Source organism: Armigeres subalbatus, chromosome 1, assembly GCF_024139115.2.
Source record: "Armigeres subalbatus isolate Guangzhou_Male chromosome 1, GZ_Asu_2, whole genome shotgun sequence".
Taxonomy (NCBI): Eukaryota; Metazoa; Arthropoda; class Insecta; order Diptera; family Culicidae; genus Armigeres; species Armigeres subalbatus.
The window spans coordinates 230,748,246-230,772,861 of NC_085139.1; the positions used below are offsets into that span (position 1 = coordinate 230,748,246).

At 40.2% G+C, this 24,616-nt stretch overlaps 1 protein-coding gene across 7 annotated transcripts in view; it reads left to right on the forward strand.

The window, feature by feature from the left end:
* Positions 1-24,616, forward strand: part of LOC134205857 (proton channel OtopLc) — a 235,334-nt gene that overhangs the window by 77,044 nt on the left and 133,674 nt on the right. Inside the window, exon 1 of one of the 7 annotated variants that reach the window (XM_062681507.1) lies at positions 14,346-15,032. The exons of the other annotated variants lie outside the window; for them this stretch is intronic. The gene's annotated coding sequence lies outside the window, so the exon portion shown is untranslated. Of the gene's footprint in view, positions 1-14,345; positions 15,033-24,616 lie in introns of those variants that run through there. 7 annotated transcript variants of the gene reach the window in all.

Consider the following 24,616-nt stretch of genomic DNA (forward strand, 5'->3'; position numbering starts at 1 on the left):
CCATGGCTGGTCATTCTGAGGCAATAACGACACGATGGTTGCGGGATCGCTCTTTCCCTATCTGCATCAACCAGACTAGAAAGTCACGTGGGTTTCTTGTTATGGACAATGGACATACTGAAAAAGAAATCGATCACATCTACATCAACCAAAAATGCAGACGGAGTCTTCATCGTGTTCGGAATAAAGGCAGCACTGACATCGTGTCCAACAATCACCTCCTTATTGATGAGATCCGACTACACTCTGCCTCGAGAAGAGAGGCTCGGACGGCGATTCAACAAACGCCGACCGGAAGATTATTGTGAAGTGATCGTTGGTTGAAGATCATAAAACTCAACATCAGCAATTTAAAATTATTTCAAAACAGTTGCCATTCATAAAAATCCGATGCACCGTGGCTTTGTATTGAATAGCGATTAGTAGAAATCAACTCATATTTGGATAGCAAGAAAAAACCTTCACTGTACATTGTCTAGTCTCATAGCTGCCTCGCTTCCTCAGTGTCAAATCCAAATGATCAGCCAGGAACTTCACCGGATGTTTCCGTTGCCAAGGAATAAATTCCAAAACATTTTAAATTCCAAACTCAAACAACCCGCCAAGAACGAGCACATTATTTTGGTCGAATGGAAACTTCCTCACAGTGCAGCAAAGAGGATAAATCCGGAACGGGAAAAACTGGCATTTGGAATGAATGACGGCGCAACGGCGATGGCACTTCCCCGTGACGGATGGACGGAATGGCAAGGCAAGAATGATTCAATCTGCTGCCTCCGCACATAAATGCGGATCGGATTTCCACGGCTGCCGCACTGCATGCCTGCGAGAAAGAAGAAAAAATCTCTCCCATTATTGTAAATGCTGGCCATCCGTGATGGAACCGGAGGAAAATAGAATCCCCTTTTCACATAAATTGTGCGACGTCGAGCCGTGGGTGGATATGCTTTCGCTGGATTTGAATCGATTTTACATACGTGCTACATGCGCTTAGTGGATGCTGGCAGGAAAAATCGAAGCATGATGCTCCACTTGACGGGATGATAAATCAGACTACCCAGCTCTATGGTAGCTGTCATTGCCGGATTGTTTGTCTGCTGTAATGAGCGAGAAATTCTCGGCTCATAGATTCGTTGAGTGTAGGGCTTCCATTCCCGGAAACGGTTTCCCGGGAAATCATATTTCCCGGGATTCCCGATTCCCGGGATTTATGTATCAGTTTCCCGAATTTCCCGGGAAATGAACATACTAAAATATTTACATTTACATACTAAAAATCATATGGTGCATTCCAACACGTGTTGAAGAGAGGCGAGACAAAGAGCCAGTTTGTATCTATCGCTCGTTTATTCAGTAGGTTCAATCGTCGGTAAGCGTTGTGTTAGTGTCTGTGTTGAAATAGCAGAGCTACCAATGTTCGCAGATATTCAGGCAATAGCAGTGACTACTTTGACAGGTTTGTCCTATTATTGTCAAGGATTTTTTAAGACCTTCAATCCTTTTTGATTCATTTCCCGAACAGACTCATATTCCGGAGACTCGTTTGTATTTTGAGATATTTCTGAAATATTTCATTTGAATATTTTATAATATTGGTGGGCTAACAGATCTTGATGGAAAATCACATTTTAGGTAGTATGCGATCATTACAACTGTCTTACACCAAAAACTTGCAAAACTTTTGCAATTGGATGCGTTTTAGGTGCTGTTCGGCATTTCAAGCAAAGTTTGACTGAAAAAAATGTTACAGTCAGGATCATTAAAGTACGACAATCAAGCACTCGCCTGAAAGCTCTTTTTTATTTCGAATATAAGAATTCTCATTTCAAATATTTCATTCATCTGCTTTAAATACATTCAAAGTCGAAAATGTGTTCAAATGGACGTACATGATTAAAAATGGTTTATCCTTCAAAGCTGACCAGAAGATTCTATGCACTATAAAAAGTCGTCGGGTATAAGAATAGTTCATGTTAGGAATATTTTTGCGATAATAGAAGAGAATCTCTCGAAGCCATCGTTGTCCAAAAACTGAAAAAATAAATGCGGATACAACCTGAAAAAGTTAAAAAAAAATATGGAAAAGTAACACATAACGGAGCTCACCAGGACACTGCATATCTTACTCTAGAGCCAGAGCAGATGCTGATACTTATGACATGACGAACGTTTTATAGAAGGAGTTAACGCTTTTCGAACTGAACAAAAACTTTCTCAACTTTCAACAGGACAAAATAGCAAGCATCCCTGATGTCGAATGTATATTTTCGAAATCATATTTTACGAGAAAATTAAAAACTACGATTTTGAATTAGTTTCGTGAGTTTTTTTTTTATTTCCCGGGATCCCGGGAAATCCCGGGAAATTATTATATCATTTCCCGATTCCCGGGAAGTTGATTCCCGGGAAAAATGGAAGCCCTAGTTGAGTGGTCATCAAGTGGCCACTAAGTACAAGATTGATGGGGCGCTCGATGATATGTTTGTAGCTGTTTGTTACGTATTTCTCGTTCAACGCTGACTGTGAACGTGAAGCGAAGAAAATGACGATAATATGATTTGATATTGATTGCTAGGGCCCTCCTTAGCCGTGCGGTAAGACGCGCGGCTACAAAGCACGACCATGCTGAGGGTGGCTGGATTCGATTCCCGGTGCCGGTCTAGGCAATTTTCGGATTGGAAATTGTATCGACTTCCCTGGGCATAAAAGTATCATCGTGCTAGCCTCATGATATACGAATGCAAAAATGGTAACCTGGCTTTGAAACCTCGCAGTTAACAAATGTGGAAGTGCTTAATGAACACTAAGCTGCGAGGCGGCTCTGTCCCAGTGTGTGGATGTAATGCCAATAAGAAGAAGATTGATTGCTAATGAGACATAATTAATTTCTTTTTATTAGTTAAAGAAAGTGGACGCAACATATTTCCAAGAAGTTGATTGGAAGTCCAAACCGATCTACTGGCGTTCACTGTCACCTCAAATCGAATGATGTTCATCTTTACATGTTAGCTTGTTCCCTGATCATACTTCGAATTTTTAAAACAAATCGACGGTTACTTTATTCGTTCGTTTTTTCGAACTGCATTTGCATCTAGAAAACTGCGCAAGTGCATAATATCCATTGAAATCCACCGTCTAATTTCCCACAATCAATTCTGTTCCCACATTGAATCGAAATCACTTGGTCGCGTAATTAAAAAAAATATCGTCCCACAAAAGAGCTGTTTGTCTCGATACACCATTTCTGTCAGCACCCCGTCCGTCGCGATCAATCCCGTCCCTATACCGTAGTTGTGTTGTTTAATGTTTATGGAGTCACGGAAAAGTGTGACCAAAACGGAGGGAAACTGGGAGAAGAAATCACCCAAGCAAGAGCACCACCACCATTCCACACGAGATAGCACACACTCTGTCTTTCGCCCGTAATTCCCCCTCATTACACTGACTCTGCGCAACAGTCAGTACAGTATACGAGACGAGCGAGCGGTAACTGAATGAAAACAAACAGGTAGCAGCAGCAAGCAACGACCGACCCCTCTGCGCTTGGTGGTATGAAGTGATGCTTACTGTAAGGGTATGCGGTATTTGGCATCAAAAATAAACGATCAAACTACTTTGTCGATAGATCTTTACATATGGACAATAGTCCTTCTGCGGATAAATACATGACTTATCTTATATGACGGAAAAACTCTTTCATTGGGCCATTAGGGCCCTGCCTTGTCTTGTCTTGTCTTAGCACATGCACAGCCAGTATTGAAAAGCATCCTGGAAATGTCGGTTGTATTTCCACGCTTTTTCTTGTCTGCATTAATATTTGCAGCATATCATAAATATGACACAAGTATTAAAACGGCCAGGCCCACCGTGCAGGCTTGAATTTGGGAGATAATCCATAACTCCCCGGCAATCAAATTATTTACATTAGGGCCCTGTAATCAAAATTGTAATTAATACACCGTTTTATTAGTCATGCAGTCACATCAACAAGATAGTATGTGAGCAAGATTCACTTAATAATTTCATCAGTAGCCCAAGAGTCTCATTTGTTGTTTGAAATTGGCTCTTATCGGTGAAAAATAACAAAACATAGCAATTCAATTACAAGTTTTAAATGTCTATCCCTAGCAGGTGACTGCAACTCATTAATGACCAGATTTTGTAACAGTCAAGTTGCTGCAACCATTTTGGTATGCCTTGTGCTGCTCGGGACGTTTCAGCCTTTTGGTAGGGACCAAGATAAATAATATACCTTGATATAAGAACCCTGGTAGGGACTACATGCGGAATGCGGATACATGCAGCATTGTATAGAAGTTGAACAGTGGCCACTGTCAAGCCTCTTCACGCTAGATTATTCATCCCATGATTTGAGCAAGAGTCACCCCGCTGCGGAACTTCCAGTCGAAAGGGTAAAACTTTGGACGTCGTTTGAAGCTGACTACTGTTTATCAAAAGTTTCCGTACTGTATCCGAAAAAATCACTCATTGGTGTACCGTATTCGATGAATCCAACGTTCTTGAAAGGAAATTGTGCACCGTGGTGCTACTCTAAGAGTTGGTTGATCGGTTACAACACAAACCATACAAAACAACGAGTTTCCGCAAAGAACTGCAAGGCTCTCGTAAGTCAGACAGGAACAAGCCTTTTCCGATATGCTCCAGCCATTATTCTTGGAAATGCCGTGTCCTTTAAGACAAGCGCGTATGTCTTTCATAAATACACGGTTTGTTACGGACGGATGAACGGCATTATGAACTATTGGGCTTTTGAACAAAATTATACAGTAGGGTGGTTCTTGCCATCCCAATGTACCGTTAATAGTGCATGCGGTTGGAATGTCTCATTAATCTAGAAATATGAAATAGCATTGAAGAATGTATGGATCCCGTTAGAAGAATATGTTTTGAAAGTAGAACTTACTTCTGCAGCTAGATCTTCTCGATTTCTAATGCGTGCTCTTCTAATCGAACAATGGCTCGGTGCTTTAGGTGACTCGATCTGTTGATCCTCAACCAGTGCATCCAAAATCATACTGGCCTTGCGATTCAAAAAACCTACTCTATCCAACAGCGATGCATCCTGAACAGAACATGAGCCAAGAATGTGCCTTGGTGTTCTTAGATTGGATAGTGCATTAGTGAGTTTGGGTGTAAGAACCATGAGGGAAGTCTTGCCGCTAGCATTATTGTTCTCAGTTGGAAGTTTCATCTGTTAAAATAATCAAATATTATGTAAGAGTATTTTAACAAATCATTAGAAATAATAAGCGAATACTTTCATATAATCGCTGATTTTATAAAATGTGCAGGAAGGGATGCACCAGATATTCCAACGGAGATTTCAGAGCTCGAACAAACTTCTTTTTTTCCGGTTCGAGAATGCCTTTTTTTAATTTAGTTCTGAAAAAAAAATAAAAAATTCAGAAAGGAGATTTTAAGTTGAATTTAAAGAACCAACTACTCAGGGTTTGCAAAAGTAGCTTTCAATAGATAGCGAACAACGAAAAAACAAAGGCAAAAACTGTTCCGAATCAGAACAAGCCATGGTAATAAATATATCAAACTTGTATTCAAGTGCGAAAAAACAGAATCTGATTGGCAGCCCCCACAGAGAATTGATGATTTTCACTTTGTTTGCCCTTATTTTGTGTTGGGAACCGCACAGCTGAGCAGAACAAGTTAAAATGCATCATCAGAACCTGTGTTCCCCGCGTTTGGAGCTTTCTAAAATAAATTTATCATGGAGTGTAGGCCTCCGAATCAATGCTTTATCATGACAGCTTGCGAAAAAAGTCTCTCACGATATGCTGCACATCGTATATTCTATTATTTATTTAGTTTACATCTAAACAGATAACCGTGAATCAACAATTTGACGCCACAATACACGGTTCAAGGCCGCATCTCTCCATCCTCAAATGCGCTCCACGCTCGCCAAGTCGTTTTGCACCAGGTCTGTCCACCTCGCTCGCTGCACTCCACGCCGTCTCGTACCTACCAGATCGGAGGCGAACACCATCTTTGCAGGTTTGCAGTCCGGTATTCTTGCATGCCCTGCCCATCGTACCCTCCCAGCTTTGGCCACCTTCTGGATACTGGGCGAGCTCGTGGTTCATTCTTCGCCGCCACATACCGTCTTCTTGCACACCGCCAAAGATGGTCCTAAGCACCCGCCTCTCGTATACACCGAGTGCTTGCAAGTCCTCCTCGAGCGGTGCCAGGCCATTAGGCCGAATGATCAATGATCAAAAGAATGAAAAAGAGAAAAATGAGAAGTTCTCTCTTCACCTTACCCTTTTTGTCTTCTCCCTTCTTGCATATTTCTTCTTCTATCTGTCTTCTTCCTTCTTCTATCTTCCATCTTCCGTCTACCTTCTTTTTTCTCCATTCTTCCTTCTTCCTTCTTCCTTTCTCCTTCTTCGTTCTTCCTTCTTACTTCTTCCTTTTTCCTTCTTTTTTCTTCCTTCTTCCTTCTTCCTTCTTCCTTCTTCCTTCTTCCTTCTTCCTTCATCCTTCTTCCTTCTTACTTCTTCCTTCTTCCTTCTTCCTTCTTCTTTCATTCTTCTTCCATCTTTCTTCATAATTCTTCCTTCTCCCTCCTTCCTCCTTCCTTCTTCCTTCTTCCTTCTTCCTTTTTCCTTCCCTTTTCCTTCTTCCATCTTTTCTTCTTCCTTCTTCCTTCTTCCTTCTTCCTTTTTCCTTCTTCCCTTTTCTTTCTTCCTTCTTTTTTCTTTCTTCTTTCTTCGTCAGTCTTCCTTCTTCCTTCTTCCCTCTTCCCCCTTCCTTCTTCTTTCGTCCTTCTTCCTTTTTCCTTCTCCCTTTTTCCATCTTCCTCTTTCCTTCTTCCTTCCTTTTTCCTTTTTCTTTCTTCCTTTTTCCTTTTTCCTTCTTCCTTCTTTCTCCCGTCGTCCTTCTTTCTTCTTCTTTCTTCTTTCTTTCTTCTTCTAACTCCCTTCTTCCATCTTCCATCTTTTCTTCTTCCTTTCTTTATCTTCCTTCTTCCTTCTTTATTCTTCCTTCGTCCTTCTTCATTCTTTCTTCTTCCTTCTTTCTTCTTTCTTCTTTCTTCCTTCTTCTTTATTCTTTCTTCTTTCTTCTTTCTTCTTTCATCTTTCTTCTTTCTTCTTTCTTCTTTCTCCTTTCTTCTTTCTTTTTCCTTCTTCCTTCTTCGTTCTTCCTACTTCCTTCTTCCTTTTTCATTCTTACTTCTTCCTTCTTCCTTCTTCCTTCTTCGTTCTTCCTTCTTCCTTCTTCCTTTTTCCTTCTCCCTTTTTCCTACTTCCTTCTTCTTTCTTCCTTCTTCCTTCTTCATTTTTCCTTTTTCCATCTTCTTTCTTCCTTCTTTCTGTTTCCTTCTTCCTTCTTTCTTCTTAGATCTTCCCTCTTCCTTCTACCTTCTTCTTTCTTCCGTTTCCTTCCTTCTTTCTCCCTTCTTCATTATTTCTTCTTTTTCCTTCTTACTTCGTCCTCTTATTTCCTTTTTTCTGCCTTCGTTCTACCTCTTCCTCACTTCGCACTACTCACTTATCACTCTCCAGTTCTCATTCGGCCTAATGACCGTTCGACCTAATGACCACTCGGCCCAAAAACTTTCTGCCTAATGACCTTCGGCCCAGCATCTCCTCGAGCATTGTCCATGTTTCATGTCTGTAGAGGACTACCGGTCTTATCAGCGTCTTGTACATTACACATTTGGTGCCGTGGAGAATCTTTTTTGACCGCAGTTTCTTCTGGAGTGCGTAGTAGGCCCGACTTCCGCAGATGATGTGCCTTCGTATTTCACGACTTACATTGTTATCAGCCATTAGCAAGGATCCAAGGTAGACGAATTCCTCGACCACCCCGAAGGTATCCCCGTCTATCGTAACACTGCTTCCCAGGCAGGCCCTGTCGCGCTCGGTTCCGCCCACAAGCATGTACTTTGTCTTCGACGCATTCACAACCAACTTTTGTTGTTTCACATTTCAGGCGGGTGTACAGTTCTGCCACCTTTGCAAATGTTCGGCCGACAATGTCCATTGTCCATGTCATTTGCGAAACAAATGAATTGACAGAATCTGTTGAAAATCGAACCCTGGCTGTTACATCCGGCTCTCCGCATGACACCTTTTAGCGCAATGTTGAACAACAGGCACGAAAGTCCACCACCTTGTCTTAGTCCCCGGCGCGATTCGAACGAACTGGAGTGTTCGCCCGAAAGCTTCACACAGTTTTGCACACCATCCACCGTTGCTTTGATCATTCTGGTAAGCTTTCCAGGGAAGCTTTTCTCGTCCATAATTTTCCATAGCTCTACGCGGTCTATACTGTCGTATGCCACCCTCAAATCAATGAACAGATGGTGCGTTGGGACCGACTAAAATAAATACTCCCCCTAAACAATTAGAAAATTCCCATAAGAAAATAGAAAATTGCCAATAAAGAAATCAGGGCATGAGCAATAAATAAATATAAAATGTTCACAAATAAAACAAAATTTCCATAAACAATTAAAAAATTTCCACAAAACAAAAATAAATAAGCACTTTTAAAAGCAAAAATAGCAATTATAAAAAAAGAATTTTCCATAAAGAAATGAAAATGTTCCACGAAAAAAAATACAAAATTTCCATAAATAAATCAATATTAGCAATAAACAATTACAAAATTTTCCACAAAATAAATATATTTTTTCGATAACAAAATAAAATTTTTCCACGAAATGATCAATAAAAAGCAATATAAAAAAATAAAATTTCCATAAAGAAATATAAAAAAGCAATCAAACTGTGCTTTTTTCCATAGACGACCCCTTCTTTAAAAGCGTTTAAAGGTCATGTAAAATTTCATCAGCTTCATTGCTTTCTTGTATTTTTTAATGGAAATTTTCTTGTTTTTTTTGCTCTTTATTGTTTATTTTGTGGAATTTATTTGATTTTTTTATGGAAAAAAAAATATTTGGGGAAAATTTTGTAGGTAATGGTTTAGTGCTAAAATTTGATTTATTTATGAAAGTTTTGTATTTTTTCCGTGGAACCTTTTTGATTCCTTTATGGAAAATTCTTCAATTATAATTTCATTGTTTACTTTTAAAAGTGCTAATTTATTTTTGTTTCGTGGAAAATTCTCAATTGTTTATGGAATGTTTGTATTATTTGTGGAAATTTTATAATTATTTATTGCTCATACCCTGATTTTTTTATTGGCAATTTCCTAATTGTTTATGGAAAATTCCTAATTTTAAATGGAAATTTTATTTAGCTGCCGTTGGGACCTGATATTCACGGCGTTTTTGAAGGATTTGCCGTACAGTAAAGATCTTGTCCGTTGTCGAGCGGCCGTCAACGAAGCCGGCTTGATAACTTCCCACGAACTCATTCACCAATGGTGACAGACATTCGGAAGATGAACCATCGTATATACGTTAGATGATGATAGATGTGTAGATGATAGGTGAGAGACATTTTCATTCTCTTTTGAATTCAATCCCTGCAACTGCTCCAATCATTGTAAAGCTTGATTATCTGCCTTTTAATTATATCCCTTCGTTTTTCACATTTTCGATAAATTGTCAGATTCTCTAGCACGGAGACGAGCCAGCCTCGGGCTGCATGTCTCTTAAATAAAGACAAAAAAAAGATTCTCTTTATTAAAAGACAAAAAAAGATCTGTAGACGTACCTTCTTTGGCATACTTCGGCATCCTTTGCTAATTGATTCGACTAAGATGGCGACGTTTGAGGTTTTGGCTTTCAGTCTTTTGGTATCAAAAATAAGGGTTTTATGTTTTCATCCGACGTTTCGGACACATGTATTGTGGCTTTTTAGTCAGTGGACAATGAATGTGTTTTTGTTTTACGCTGAGAGTTCTTACTAACGATGCTGGGTCATTAGGCCGAAGGCCGTTAGGCCAAATGGTCATTAGGCCGAACGGTCATTAGGCCGAATGGCCATTAGGCCGAATGAGAACTTGGGAGTGAGAAATGAGTTGTGCGAAGTGAAGAAGAAGGAAGAAGGAAGAAAGAAGAAGGAAGAATAAAGATGGAAGAAAAAAAGAAAAAGAAAGAAAGAAGAAAACGGAAAAAGAAGAAGGAAGAAGAAAGAAGAAGAGAGGTGAAAAAAGGTGGAAAGAAGAGGGAAGAAGAAAAAAGGAAGAATAAAGAAAGAAGAAGGAAGAAGGGAGAAGGGAGAAGGAAGAAAGAAGGAAGGTGGAAGAAGGAAGAAGGAAGAAAAAAGATAGAAAAGCAAGAAGACGGGAGAAAGGAGGAAGAAAACGGAAGAAAGAAGAAAAAAGAAGGAAGATTAAGGAAGAAGAAAGAAAGGAGAAGACAAAAATAGCACAGAAGTAGGAAATAGAAAGGAGGAAGAAGGAAGAGCGAAAAAGAAAAAAAGGAAGAAGAAGAGAGATAAAAGAAGGAAGAAGCAAGAAGAGAGAAGGAAGAAGCGGCCTAATGAGCGTTCGGCCTAATGACCATTCGGCCCAATGACCTTCGGCCAAATGGCCTTCCGCCGAACGGCCTTCGGCCTAATGGCCTGACACCCTTACTAACTATGTTCCGTTTTGTTGCCACATTAGCCCTCAGCATGGGACCTTTTTGTGACCATAATTCGCTACAACGAGAAAAACAACGTTATCCGGAGCACTAACTATGTAGGCGATCATTTTTTTTTGGATCAATTAAACTAAAAAATTTAGATGAACCGAGAGTTTGATGCAATCAATCCGCGTAAAAAGCGACCCCAGTGTATGACGATGTGCTTGATTCATCAACCTGGCCAAAGTTGTTGGACTATTGACTAAACCGAATGGAACTGGAACACTCCCTTTCTTTGCACACTGAACGATCAATACTCACGCGACTTCTTGGTCAGCGCGATTTGAAAAAGATTTAAATAAATATTTGGTCGAATTTGGTTGATAAATGCCAAGTTGCTTCGACAGTTCAGTAGAACAGTGCCCGAGCAGCACACATGTTGTACATAAATCACAGTAACTTATGTGTGACCAGATTAAGTCACAAATAGGTTGCTGTAACAAGTTTCATTAGACTTGTGTGACTTGGGTGACTAATACATCAAATATTTAACCTTTTACGTGAGGCCGATCGTCTAGAAAATAATGGAATGTAAATTCCTTCCCTGGTTCTCATCTGATACAGATTTGACACGCGGTGAACCAGCTTAAAGCTGGAATGCCCATTTGGTGAAATGTGAAACGGCAGTTGCTTTTCGCGATGGCACTACCAGATAGGGTCTTCGATTTACTTGATAAACTGGAACAGCTGGGATCGGAGCTGATTCACTGGGTACATTTTCATCCACCGTGGATGTCAGATATGTCAGCCAGTATTCGCTGTAAAGAACAGTTCAATGGTGCCTTCTGAAGATTCGGGAAAACCTAAGCTTTGCCGTAGTGGCGCTTCTAGCTCAGAGATAACTACAGGACCACTTCCAAAGTCAGCTCTATTTACCTCCGAAGCTACATGATACTCAAGAAATGGTTTAGTGTTATTGATTTTTGAAATTTTGGGAGGTAGATTTGATTGGAATATTTTATCCTCGTTACTACTGAACCCTTTCAGACCCAATTTTTTTAAGCTATATTAACTAGTAGATTCGATATGTTCCATTTGTTTTCGTGATTAATAATGGAGAAATGACAAAACAGTCCTTGAGTCCAGAACTTGCGATTTACACGTTACCATGTGAGCTTTCGTCATTTCAAGCTTGGATATATATTCAACCATATCCATATTATATTCCTAAAGATCAAGAGACATGGTCATATGATTCTGGGATATCCTGAGTCATCCAAACCATTCTTGAGTTCAGAGCTCACGATCTGGAACCACGACTCTAGCTTTTTCAAGCTTGAATATATATTCAAATATGTTCATAACATATCCGTGAAGACCAAGATACGTGGTAAGATGGTTTTGGGATATTTTGGGTCATCAAAACCGTCCTTGAGTTCAGAGCTTGTGATCTACAGCCACGAAACAACCTTTTTTCGGCACTAAAGGGAAAATTTAGAATATTTTAAAACTATCTTTTCAACTTAGTATTTTTTAGCATTTTCTCAGTTATAAATTGAAAGCTTTTCTATGCCAAACCGAAAACATCCTAGACCGGACCGAGAATCGAACTCGCCATCTCCGGATTGGTAATCCTACACCTTTGCTTGCAAGGCTACTAGAGACCCTTATATAGTTGCTGAAATAACTAAAATAAAAGCAGAAATTGCTCGAGCGATTATCTAAAAAAAACTCATTTTGCCATTATAAGAGCACACCAATTGCAAAGTATTTGCAGAAAACAAAATAACAAAACCAGGACTTATTGATGTGTTGAAAATGCAAATGATAAATGAATAACAAACTTTGTTATGATCGTATAATGTGTTCTTCATTTGTTGTTCTGCTCTTCCTTACAATAACATGTAAATAACAAATTTTACGATTATAACATTTTTTTAGTATGCTATTTTATGTTATTCATGAATAACATAGAAATAACAAAACCTAATATCATAGAAAAATTTGTTTTTGTTATGTTATTTGTTTGTTATTTACCTCTACTCGGGATGCTTCCGAGTTTTGAAAATGCTGAATGGCAGCTAAACGACGGATGGCAGATGGCCTGGCGAGGAATTACTTCGAAAGAAGATGACTTTGCGGTTGAATAGCTTGCCCAATGATGGTGTTGGCGGCGAATGGCATCGATAGAAGCAAGCTTTGAAGTGGTTGAGAAACGGCCAGGCAAGGTCGATGGTAGTGTGGATTGGCTTCAGGGAAGTAAACAGCACGTTGTCCGGAGGCAGCTCGAGAGCTACTCACGGTCTCGATGATAAATCGTACGGTTGAAGGCCAGAGTCAGCGATGACAGGCTCAGATCGCGGCTTGGATGTTGACGAATACGATGGGGGAATGACGACGGCTTGGAATAATTTGATTGGCGGTGGATGTCACAGTAAACGATGCGTCGCTAAGATCAGTGCTAATCACTCCAGGTATGCTGATGGCAACTGTCCTGGAGGTGTAGTACAAGTTCTGGGAATTTCAGATTGCAGTGCCCTGTGATATTGTTTTTCTCATATTTTTGAAGATTTTGCTTCTAGTAATATGGCGCTCCGATGTATTGTAAGGTGAGCTTAAAGAAAACAAAGAATGGAACGAATGGCAGTTATAATTGATAGTCCTACCACAAATTAATTTCGCTCGAATCCCCAGATATTGTTGAAGCAGTAGACGTAGTAGAAATGAGCAATATCCAACTTCAAGTTTTCGTCGCATCTCTGAGTACGCCTTGGACTACAAACTGCGGTGATAGAAACGATCGCCAAGCGCATAATACAGTCCATTCAATGTTTATATTGAATACTGGCTGAACTAAGACCACCACAAGTACAGCCAACTCGTTGAATGCGGAATCTAGGAATTAAAGCTTTCCGATGCTTCAGAATGGAACTGGCTATCAACAAAAATCAACGTAGGTGATGGCAGCTCTTTCTTACTCTGAGAGTCAATGAACAGTTGACCTACGGTTAAGTCTAATCCCGGATAAATATATATATAAATGAAATGGTCTGTGTTCGTATCCGCATAACTCGAAAACGGCTGGATGGATTTTCTTCATTCCTTCAGCAGATATGTTCGCCATAGTTTCCGACGGGTTTATATGATATTTCCTAATGCGAAAATCCCGAGGAAAGTTGAGTAAATCGTGAAAAACTAAAATTAAGAATCGTATGGAAACTTCTTATGGGAAGTTCAGAACGCCTACTTTGCAGGACAACGTCTGCCGGGTCGACTAGTCCCGGATAAATATCGCATATGGAAAAGCTTTCTATCAACCACTACTACCCTTTATGGAGGCTTCCATCGATACATGCAATTGTTGGTAGTTTGTTGCTGTCGCTCTCTTGTTTTTTATCATTCTCAACGTTCATTATCAAATTAATAAAAGACAAAGATGGCCATGTTGTCTTGAATTCGTGCGATAACCGCATGGGTATAGTATTCAAATACGAGTGTCAAACTGCGCGCACGATGTATCGAATTGGGAAATCTATTTGCACAATGCACACCATCACAAAGCTGAGTGTAGATGACTTTTATAAACATGTTTCTCTGCCATAGTCAGAAATAAAGATTAACAATTACAATAGAATCAAATAAAACAATAATAGAGCAAGTAAATTGGAAGGTATCACACATCGCCGCATACCATATCCCATATCGCATACCCCAACGCTAAACGGCTCACTGAATGACTGCTGCTGTTGCTGAATGCAACTCGCTAACAGTGTATCGGTCGAGTAGGCAAACGGAAGCAGAATAGGAGCACTCCGTAGTTCGCGTACTGCGCGCGACTTCAACTCCAGACTAATTCATCATTATTTTGCGGTTGTTGTTGGTATACAAAGTTGGATATTCGAAACTTGCAGCACTCGTCATCGTAGGCCCCTTAGGAGTACTCCCGCCGCGGCAGTCGCTGTTAGAACTTTGTCCAATACGGGTGCCGATTCGGGAGTATGTGCCCGTTTGCCGCGTGAACCATTGTCGTCGCGTGTTTCTGTGTGATAGAACTTCTATTTGAAACGGGTTCAAAGTTGGTGAACGATGTCGAAAAATGAGGATTTTTTGTGAAGCCTGATGCCTGAAAGATGCCTCCAGAAAGGGGTCGCAGCGTGTGGTGAGGGAATGAATTGCGTATGACGCGTCAAGTGCGTGCTCAGAGCCGCTAGAACGTGATATCAATATGTGCACTGTGCTACCAGTTTTTTGACGACGCGGGGTGTATTAACGACTAATTGCATCTGGACTGTGGAGCGAGGGGGGAAACCGCGGGAGAAGGCCGATCAGCTAAATTACAGTGATTGTTTACTTGAATATCATCGATCCTCCGACTATAACAGCGTGTACGTTAGTGAGTGAACTGAAACAAGTGTTCGAAACGTATCCAGTGGAGAATTCTTTCAGAAGCAAGTGTTGAATCGAAGTCGTACAAGTGTTCTACATTGCCCGCGATATTATTGGATCGGAAAAATGGGTAGGCATCATGTTTCATATCCAGCTCAGTCTTTTTTGGCCCCTTGCCACCTCCGATGTTATGAAGTTGCACTTCAAAACAACCAGCGATTGCAATCCGGGATTAGGCTGCTTCCGTCGTCGACCAGAAAGTGGAACATGGAACGATGCCAGAATGGCTAGAACTTCTTGCCCGGTCGTCGGGCCATGTCTAGACAATGTAGCTGGCGGGAACCTATCTGATCGGGACGGGACCGAAAAAGTAAGAGTTTTCCGTGTTACTGCCCTCGCCCGTTTCCACCTGTCAGCGCTAAGAATAGCAGCACCGAGAGCACTCTACACACACATAGCCTTTGGCTTTCGAGTCTTGGCACAGCCTAGGCGGAAAACACCCGCATGCTAACGATGTTAATCACCATCGTTGTTTACGGGCCCTGGTTTTGCTTTAATAAATGCTGAGAGTTGTTTCATCCATACTCGTTTTTTGCCTTTCGAACCACATCAGTAGGATTAGGTTGTATGACATGTCTGTCCACAGTTAAGGATAGTTTGGGTAGGGAGAGCTGTATAGTAATTAGGTTATATTATAATAATGGAAGCACAGAGGTACACATATATTCAATCTAATGGTTATACTATGCTGGCTCGAAGAGCTATCCGATTCGATAATTGTTCTTAGTCTTCCGTTAGCCGTCGTCTATGAAAATTAATACAGTCGATTATTTTTTACACGAGGTCTTAGATTCAAAATAAATTTTAAAAAATCTGTGTTTAAACAAGCTATAATACTTGTCCACTAGTAATATAAATAACCCAAAAAAAAGTCCAATGAAAACCGGGAATATAGGTAACTAAATATAAAATTATATTTGTTAAAATTGTCATTAATATCCCTTCTATTCCCTCCTTAGCCGTGCGGTAAGACGCGCGGCTACAAAGCAAGACCATGCTGAGGGTGGCTGGGTTCGATTCCCGGTGCCATTCTAGGCAGTTTTCGGATTGGAAATTGTCTCGACTTCCCTGGGCATAAAAGTATCATCGTGTTAGCCTCATGATATACGAATGCAAAAATGGTAACTTGGCTTAGAAACCTCGCAGTTAATAACTGTGGAAGTGCTTAATGAATACTAAACTGCGAGGCGGCTCTGTCCCAGTGTGGGGATGTAATGCCAATAAGAAGAAGAAGAAGATCCTTTCTATTCACAAAAGTATTTACTGCGCGATTCCATCAGCTACTTAGGATAAACTTTACCAATGAAAGATTATCTTTGACCCCTAAGTATTTAAGAAAATCAACTCAATGAAAAACAATGAGTTCTGCAATACAATTTTACTTCATTTTAAATTTTGGACCATTATTTTTTTTCAGTTTTCAAAATAGAGACGTAAACAAATATCGATTCTTTAGCTGCGTGATAAACTTCAAGATTTTGCAACAAATGTCCCGCAATTCCGGTTCTCTTGGGAGTGGATTCTCAGTGTGCCGGTCATATCATCTGCGGCGGCGGTGCCACGGAGGCACGCCGTTAACTTTTGTCGGCGGCGGAGTGAAACGGCGTGGATGAAAGAATCAATGGCTGAAAACATTAATTTTAATTCGGATATTTTCATACGGTAGGAATCACCCGTTTCCAGTTTGCCTGCGAGTTAGTCTCCGATTTGACGTTTGTGGAGGCCAACTGCACCCAGCGTTCCGAGCATTTTGATCAATGTGGTAAATAAGAAGGCGTGAATCCACTGCATCAGCACCTTCTTATTTACCACATTGGTCAGAATACTCGGAACGGTGGGTGCAGTGAACCTCCACAAACGTCAAATCGGAGACTAACCCACAGGCAAGTTGGCGGCCATTACCGATCGCGGAAAACTGGATAAAAATTTACTTCAGTTGATTACAATTGCAATATTCTACGTTTCCTGATCATTAAACGGGAAAGTGAAGGCCGGCAGTAGGCCGAACAAACCATTAGGCCGAAATCCATCTGGTCGACAGTCATTTGGCCGAAAGGGCCATTTGGCCGAAAGGGTTATTAGGAATTTCTTCATAAATTCTTTTGACAATTCCTCCGGAAATTCCTTCAGAAATTCCTTTATGGATTCCTTTGGAAACCCATTTAGGAATTCTTTTGGAAAATCTTTTAAAAATACCTTCAAAAACTCTTTTAGCAGTTCCTACAGGAATTATTTTCGAAAATCCATTCAGGCTCTTTTAAAAATGCCTTCAAAAATTCATTTGGAAATTCCTGCACAAAACCCTCCAGGAGTCCAAAAACACCTCCAAAAAATCATTTGATAACTCCTCAAGATTCCTTCGTAGATTTCTTCAGATTTTTTTTGTAATTTTTTCCACTGCGCTTTCACTTCCACTTTTGTAATTTCTTCCATTTCTTCCACAATCACTAAAAAAATTCGAAGGTAGAAACTGAAAGAATTTCGGAACGAACTCATGAAGGCATTTTCAAAAGGAATTCTTTCAGGAAGCTTTGGAAGAATTCCCGGAGAATGTTTTAACGGAATTACTGGGAGCAGTTCTGAAGAAATTCTTTAGGGAAATTTCGAAGAAATCCCTTATGCAACATCTGGAAGAATCTATTTAAGGAATTCATTGAATTATTGCCGAAGAAATTTCATACGGAAGAATTTCCGAAGGAATTCTCAAAGAAATTTAATTTTGAAACATTAAAAGAGTTGCTTTACTACTTTCAAAGAAAATCCTAATAGAATTTCTTGAGGCATTCCTTAAAAAATTTCCGGAGGAATTACTAAAGAAACTTCCGTTGGAACTCCTTAAGACAAGATTCATTACTTACGTGACGCAAAAATTGACCAAGGCCTTTCGATCTACACGCGTCAGCAAAGGTCTGTCGACCTGTTTCAAATGTATTGCGTGCTCCTTGTGGGACATGGAATAAATTCCGAGATGCGCGTGAAAATAGTCAAGTAAATAACGACTCGAGTCGTTGTACGGGTCGGACAGGAGAGCGACTACGAGACCGACTGCAACAGCAGTTGCTAAAATTCAACTGTGTCACTTGCATGGCTTCTTCTTGTTTTTCTCTCCAAAGGGACACGGAGGTCCACCCATAACGTGATTACATGCTTGCTTTGTGCTGGCGCAGATGGACACCTTGGTGCCTTATCACATTCCTGCGCCTTATGCCCTTCTTAACCACAATGACGACAAAGGTTGCTACGGTCTGGGCCCTCACAGTCGTGGGACTTATGTCCCCAATCTAAGCACCAATAGTATCTGTCCACTGAAGGTGGCTGAAATTTGCTTATTGGGCATACTGACCAGCCGATTTCAACTTCTCTCGCTCCATGACCTAGTTTAGGCTAGCTGCGTGCCAAAAGGACTGACTACCTTTGTACCGCACTGATCTCTGACGGCAGAGACGACGTAGTCCGCGTTCGTGACCTCGTCCAGTTGCTTGCACTAGAAGGTCACTTCCTTCCCCAATAACCTCACCTCGGCACCGTCACCCAAGATCTCTTGGGTCAGCCGTCCCACTAGCTTGCGCTCTACTTGTCAGCACCAAGATCATTTCACCGGTCTTGGTGTGTCTGACGCTTCGCGCGTCCTGTCCCAGCGCTGAAAGCTTTTCGGTCGCCCGCATCGGCATACTTATCTGTATCAGTTTTCACCTCTACTCTGTCCTTAACTTTCTATGCGCTCGACTTCCACTTTGAGCTACAGACCAGCTGCCAGGGATTGTCGGTCTCTTGTTTCGATGGCACCGGCCGGCTATCCTCTTACGGCCCTGCGACTTGCGTCTGGTTGGTGCTTTTCGCTTTTTGGGTCGAGAAGTCGCCTTCTCAGGTCAACGCCCTTCGGGCTTCACTACAACGTGTAGACGACGTTTGACCTTTATGGTCGCCTACTGTTTGGGTTTGTTCTGAGCACCTTCGCCGGCTTTAGTCGTTTTTGGTAAGGCGCAGTATTTTTCTCATTGGACGTCTGGGCAAAATTGGGCCAAAGTTGCTCTTCCAAGAAAGGAGAAGGCCTTGGTTGTGGAACTTTTGTCGGCCTTCTCGTATCCCCCGGGCGGCTGATAAAAGCGTTCTGTTCTTGTCTTGCGACTGCCTGTTTCAGTTCCTTACTGATGTTCTGCCTTTCGCTTGCAAACTTTATAATGCCGTTTATGCAGTTAAAAATTCTGAAATTCAAACGCTACGGAAATATTTCAACCTATAATTTTATGTTAAATTACATTTAATTTTACATCCAACTTTTTTTTTGTATTCAATATTGCACGAAAGCACCATAGTAATGACAACCTGTAATTTTAAAATATGATGGAATAATAAGTCGAATCGAATGAGCCTTTTCGTTACATCAAATATGCTGTAAAACTCACATCTCACACCATTATCTCTTTTTTACCCCTTGCATCTCACTTCTCACTATTAACTTCTCACCTCTCACTTCTCACGATTCTCATTTCTCAACTCTTTGTTTCTCACTTCTCACATCACACACCTCACTTCTTACTTCTAACTTCTCTCTTTTTGCTTCTTACTTCTCACATCTCATATATTGCTTGTTATTTCTCGCTCCTTACTTCTCATATCTTACATCTCACTTCTTGTATTGAATTTCTCACTTCTTAATCTCACTCTACATTTGTCGCTTCTCACTTCTCGGCTCTAACTTATCATTTCTCTTTTCTCACCTCTCGCTTCTCGCATCTTACATCCCACTCATATCGAATTTCTGACTTCTAAATCTCACTTCTCACTTGTAGCTTCTCATTTCTCAGCTCTCACTTATCACTTCTTGCTTCTAACTTCTAACATTTCACATCTCACATCCTTATCTAATTTCCCACTTCTCACTTTTCACCTCTCACTTCTTTCTTCTTGCTTCGCACTTGTCATTTTTTACTTCTCATTCCACACTCCGCACTTCCCCCCTCTTACTTTACCCTTCTTGCCTTCACTACTCACATCTGACTGCTTTCCATTTCTCGCTCCTCGCTTCTGACATTTCACTTCTTACAACTCACTTCTCTCCATTCTCTCCATATTAAGTTTCTCACTTCTCACTTGTAGCTTCTCACTTCTCGGCTCTCACTTATCACTTCTCGTTTCTCACTTCTAATTTTTCACATCTCACATCTTTATCTAATTTCTCACTTCTCACTATTCACTTCTCGACTCTCACTTCTTCTTCTTCTTTTCCGCTTCTTACTTCTCGCTTCTCGCTTCCCACTTCTTACTTCTCTCTTCTCGCTTCTTGCTTCTCACGTCTTATTTCTCATTTCTACCTTCTCACATCTCACTTTTCACTTTTCAAAAATCACTTTCCACTGCTCACCTTTTTTCTCACTACTCGCATATCATTCCTCACTTCACACTTCCCAAATGTCACCCCTCACTTCTCGCTACCGCTTTCTTACTCTAGTTTCTCCCGTCCTATTTCTCGCTTCTCACTTCGCCCATCTTGTTTTCATCTTTCACTTTTTACTTCTCCCTTCTCACTTCTCGCTTCTCACTTCTCGTTTCGCACCTCTCGTTTCTCACTTCTCAGTTCTTACTTCTCATTTCTCACTTATCACTTTACACTACTTACTTCACACTTCTCATTTTTCACTTCGTACTTCTCTCTTCTCGCTTCTATTATTTCTCACTTCTCATTACTCACATATCACTTCTCAATTCTCACTTGGCACCTCTCACATCTCACTTCTCACTACTCACTTCTCACTTCTTCCTTCTCACTTCTCATTCGGCCTAACGGCTGTGGCCAAATGACCTTCCGGCCTTCGCTCTAATGACCCAGCATCGTACTTCCAATAAATAGGTCCTTTGAAAAGGACTTAGACTATTGTTTCGAAAGCCGCGTAAAATCCGAAATCCGCGTAAAAAACAACTTTTGCGAAAATCGATCCAAAATCAACTTTTAACGATTTTCACGTGATTTCAAGACTTTTTTGAAAAATCGCATGAAAATTTTTTTTTTTTTTGAAAGTCCGCGTAAATCCCATAAACTCTCAACCATGTCGAAGCACTAATAGGGATGCAACTCTCGGATATGTTTTTTGCACACAACGTGTGCTTATTTATACCTTTATTTTCGAAATGTTCAGCCAGTGGCTGCGGCAACCACTTTGGAGGATATGGTGAATCAAGAACCAGATAGGTATCATGACAATAATTGAATTCGATTTTGTGTAGTAAGCGCTGTGCACGTGTTGAAACAAAAATAAATCAAATGCAGTGAAATAGGTGACAAAAGTTTGACAGTAGCGAATGTATAGTTTGCGGTAAAGAAGAAAACTGGTTAAAAATGCCATACGGTTTGTGGCGAACTCTATCAATTTACATATTTGGTACATTCAATTTGAATTTATTTGTTGAATGACAGATTTGAATGATTGATTGCTAGTTTGATTTGAAAAATTTATTTCAAGAAAGCTGTTAGTGATTGAAAAGGCGCATTATTGAAAATAATTTGGTGCTTTTCAGAACCACCATTTTACTCAAGAAAAGGTTGAGCAGAGAAGAGTTTTCTTCAAAGTGCAAATCATAATCGCTTAGCCATGGCAGAAAGTTGCCATCACAACTCAGGAGTAGGGCACTGCTCGAACGAATCTCTTTCTCTTTCGTTATTCATGAATGTTCGAAAACAACAAGGCCAATGTTATCAGTTAGTGGCATTGTTGTTTTCTAATTCCTATACTATTAGAAAGAGATGAATCTCATTCGTACAGTGTCTGTTTTACAAAGGCTTGTCGGAAAGAGACGCTGCAAAAAATATTTGCATGGATAGCATCAGTAGCAGTAAAGTAAATTCTTCTCTAATAAATCTGATTTTGGTTTTGTTGCTGTTAGTGATTGGAAAAAAAACTGAGAAGAGTTTTCTTCAAAGTGTAATCCACAATCGCCTGATGACTGCCCTTCAATCGCAATGATGGCATCGGTATCGGTCCCAGCAGCTTACCATCAGCCTTAGTAAACATATTGAATAGGGTTATGCGCTAATTCGTCCATGGCGCTAGCATTCGTCATATCAAATTCTAAATCACTAAATACTCGCGAATCGTAAACTAAAATAATGAACCAACCATCTGGCGAGATAGAAAAAAGTGTTCACTACGATCTGCATTCATTTAAATTACATTCCTGTGTTACTTACTTGAAATACAGATAAATTTAACTTTTCGGCAGTGACTTTTTCACAATTTCCTACGTTATCCGTGCGACGAAGGAAAATCCAGTTCGTTCACTGCTGTAGAAGACGCGCAACACCGTCACCAAAATCAACTTAATTCACTGCTTTTCACCGCACTTTTCACATAAATTTCTCACTGCGCACTAAATAAAAGCAATGTTCATTGCTCAAGTGAAAATAATTGAAAATAACTACCGGAAGGCGTTCAAATGATCTGTTTTTTCAAACTTTAGTGCGTTTGAAATTTATTTTCTTCGTCGCCACGCGTTGCCAAACTGGCAGTTTGAACTGAAATAATCTTATGTTACACATCTGATAATACATCATGCAGTCAATAAAAGTGGGTTTTTCAATTATTTTCCGCTAGTGTAATAAAAGAAAAGTCTTCCAAATAAATATTTTTCATACACACTCGTCATTCACACTAAAATTTTCCACTATCCCAAAAGTTTGAAACAGGAGAAATAATTTCATAACAGAAATCTGTTGGCAGCACCACCCACGTACATGTTAAGCATGTGTGTTAGTTGTTTGACAGACTGAGGCATTTAACTGAATGGCAGCACAATTGAAACCATTTTTATGCGGTCGAAATGGGATTGCAATAGGAAATTTTTGTTAACTGGAGCCGAAATAAACTTTTAAGTTTGACTTTCAAAATTGACCGAAATGATAGTTATTCTGCATAAAGCCACAGATAAATCGTCCAGTTATCCAAGAAATGGCTTGAGCTCAGGAACAAAGATTTGCAGTCCTGTTTTAAGTATGGTACATGCTCCTTGTGGTACAAATATGGAACATGATCTCTCTAGTACAAAGAACAGAATGTGTTCACAGCATATGTTCTTGGTCATCCAAGAAATCCCTGGAGTAAGGCCTTTCGATCTACACGCGTAACTGAAGATCAATTTTCCGGTTTCAAATATGGTACATGCTCTTTGTAGTACAAAGAACAGAATGCGTTCATTGCATATGTTCTTGGTCATCCAAGAAATCCCTGGAGTAAGGCCTTTCGATCTACACGTGTAACTGAAGATCAATTTTCCGGTTTCAAATATGGTACATGCTCTCTGTAGTACAAACAACAGAATGCGTTCACTGCATATGTTCTTGGTCATCCAAGAAATCCCTGGAGTAAGGCCTTTCGATCTACACGCGTAACTGAAGATCAATTTTCCGGTTTCAAATATGGTACATGCTCTCTGTAGTACGAATAACAGAATGCCCTCACAGCATATGTTCTTGGTCATTCAAGAAATCCCTGGAGTAAAGCAATTTGATCTTCACGCGTAGATGAAGATCAATGTTCCGATTTTAAATATGGTTCATGCTCTCTTCATATTGAATACATTTGTGTTGAACTTGATTTTAAACTTAAAAACCCAGATTAATCCACCTAGCGTTGGTGGTGCCTTTCTCGCATTTAGTTGAGACACCAACCTTATATGGAGTATATATGGTCCGATGTACCATTTTCTTCATAACTTTCAAACGCAATGACCGATCGTTATAAAATTCAATAGTGATCAACAAGGCTTTGTCCCCTGTCGAATGAAACTTGTTGCGAGAAAATCGGTTAAGGATTACTATACGAAAAGTTGTCTAATGTTTTTATAGCTTTTGTGCACACATACACACACATACACACATACATACAAAAACACACAAATAAAGGGATGATTCAAATATGACGTCCACTATTTTTCGAGATTTCTAAACCCCCTCCCTCGTCTGTCACGCTTTTTTGTATACCTTGTATATGCAGTGTCACAAAATCTTACAAACCCCTTCCCTCCTAAAACCTGTGACATCGATGTTGAACGACCTCAAAGAAAAAAAAACCAACTTAGTTCACCGAATAGTGATACTGCCTTTCTCGCATTTAGTCAAGACACCAATCTTATATGTCGCTTATATGGCTCGGTTTAATGTACCATTCTCGTAATAACTTTCAAACGCGATCAACTAGGCTTTGCCTTCTATCGAATAAAACTTGTTGCGAGAAAATCGGCTAAGGATTGCTATAAGAAAAGTTGTCTAATGTTTTTCTTAGCTTTTGTGCACACATACACACACATACACAAACACATACACACACATACACACATGCATACAGTTCGTTGAGTCGAGTAGATTGGTATATAACACTATGGGTCTCCGGGCCTTCTATAAAAAGTTCGTTCTTGGAGTGAAATGATAGCCTTTCGGTACAACTTTGTTGTACGAGAAAGGCAAAAATAATGGGTACATTATATATTCAAAACAGGCCTTTAGATCGTTATTTACGCGTGTCGATCTGAAATGATCCACTTCAGGTATTTCTTGGATATCCGCGAACGGCTTTCATACGCAGATTCTGTTACTGTGAAACCTCCATGAGTCGATATTAAAGGGACCTTACATTTACAAAACCATCTTGTAGATCATTGGTT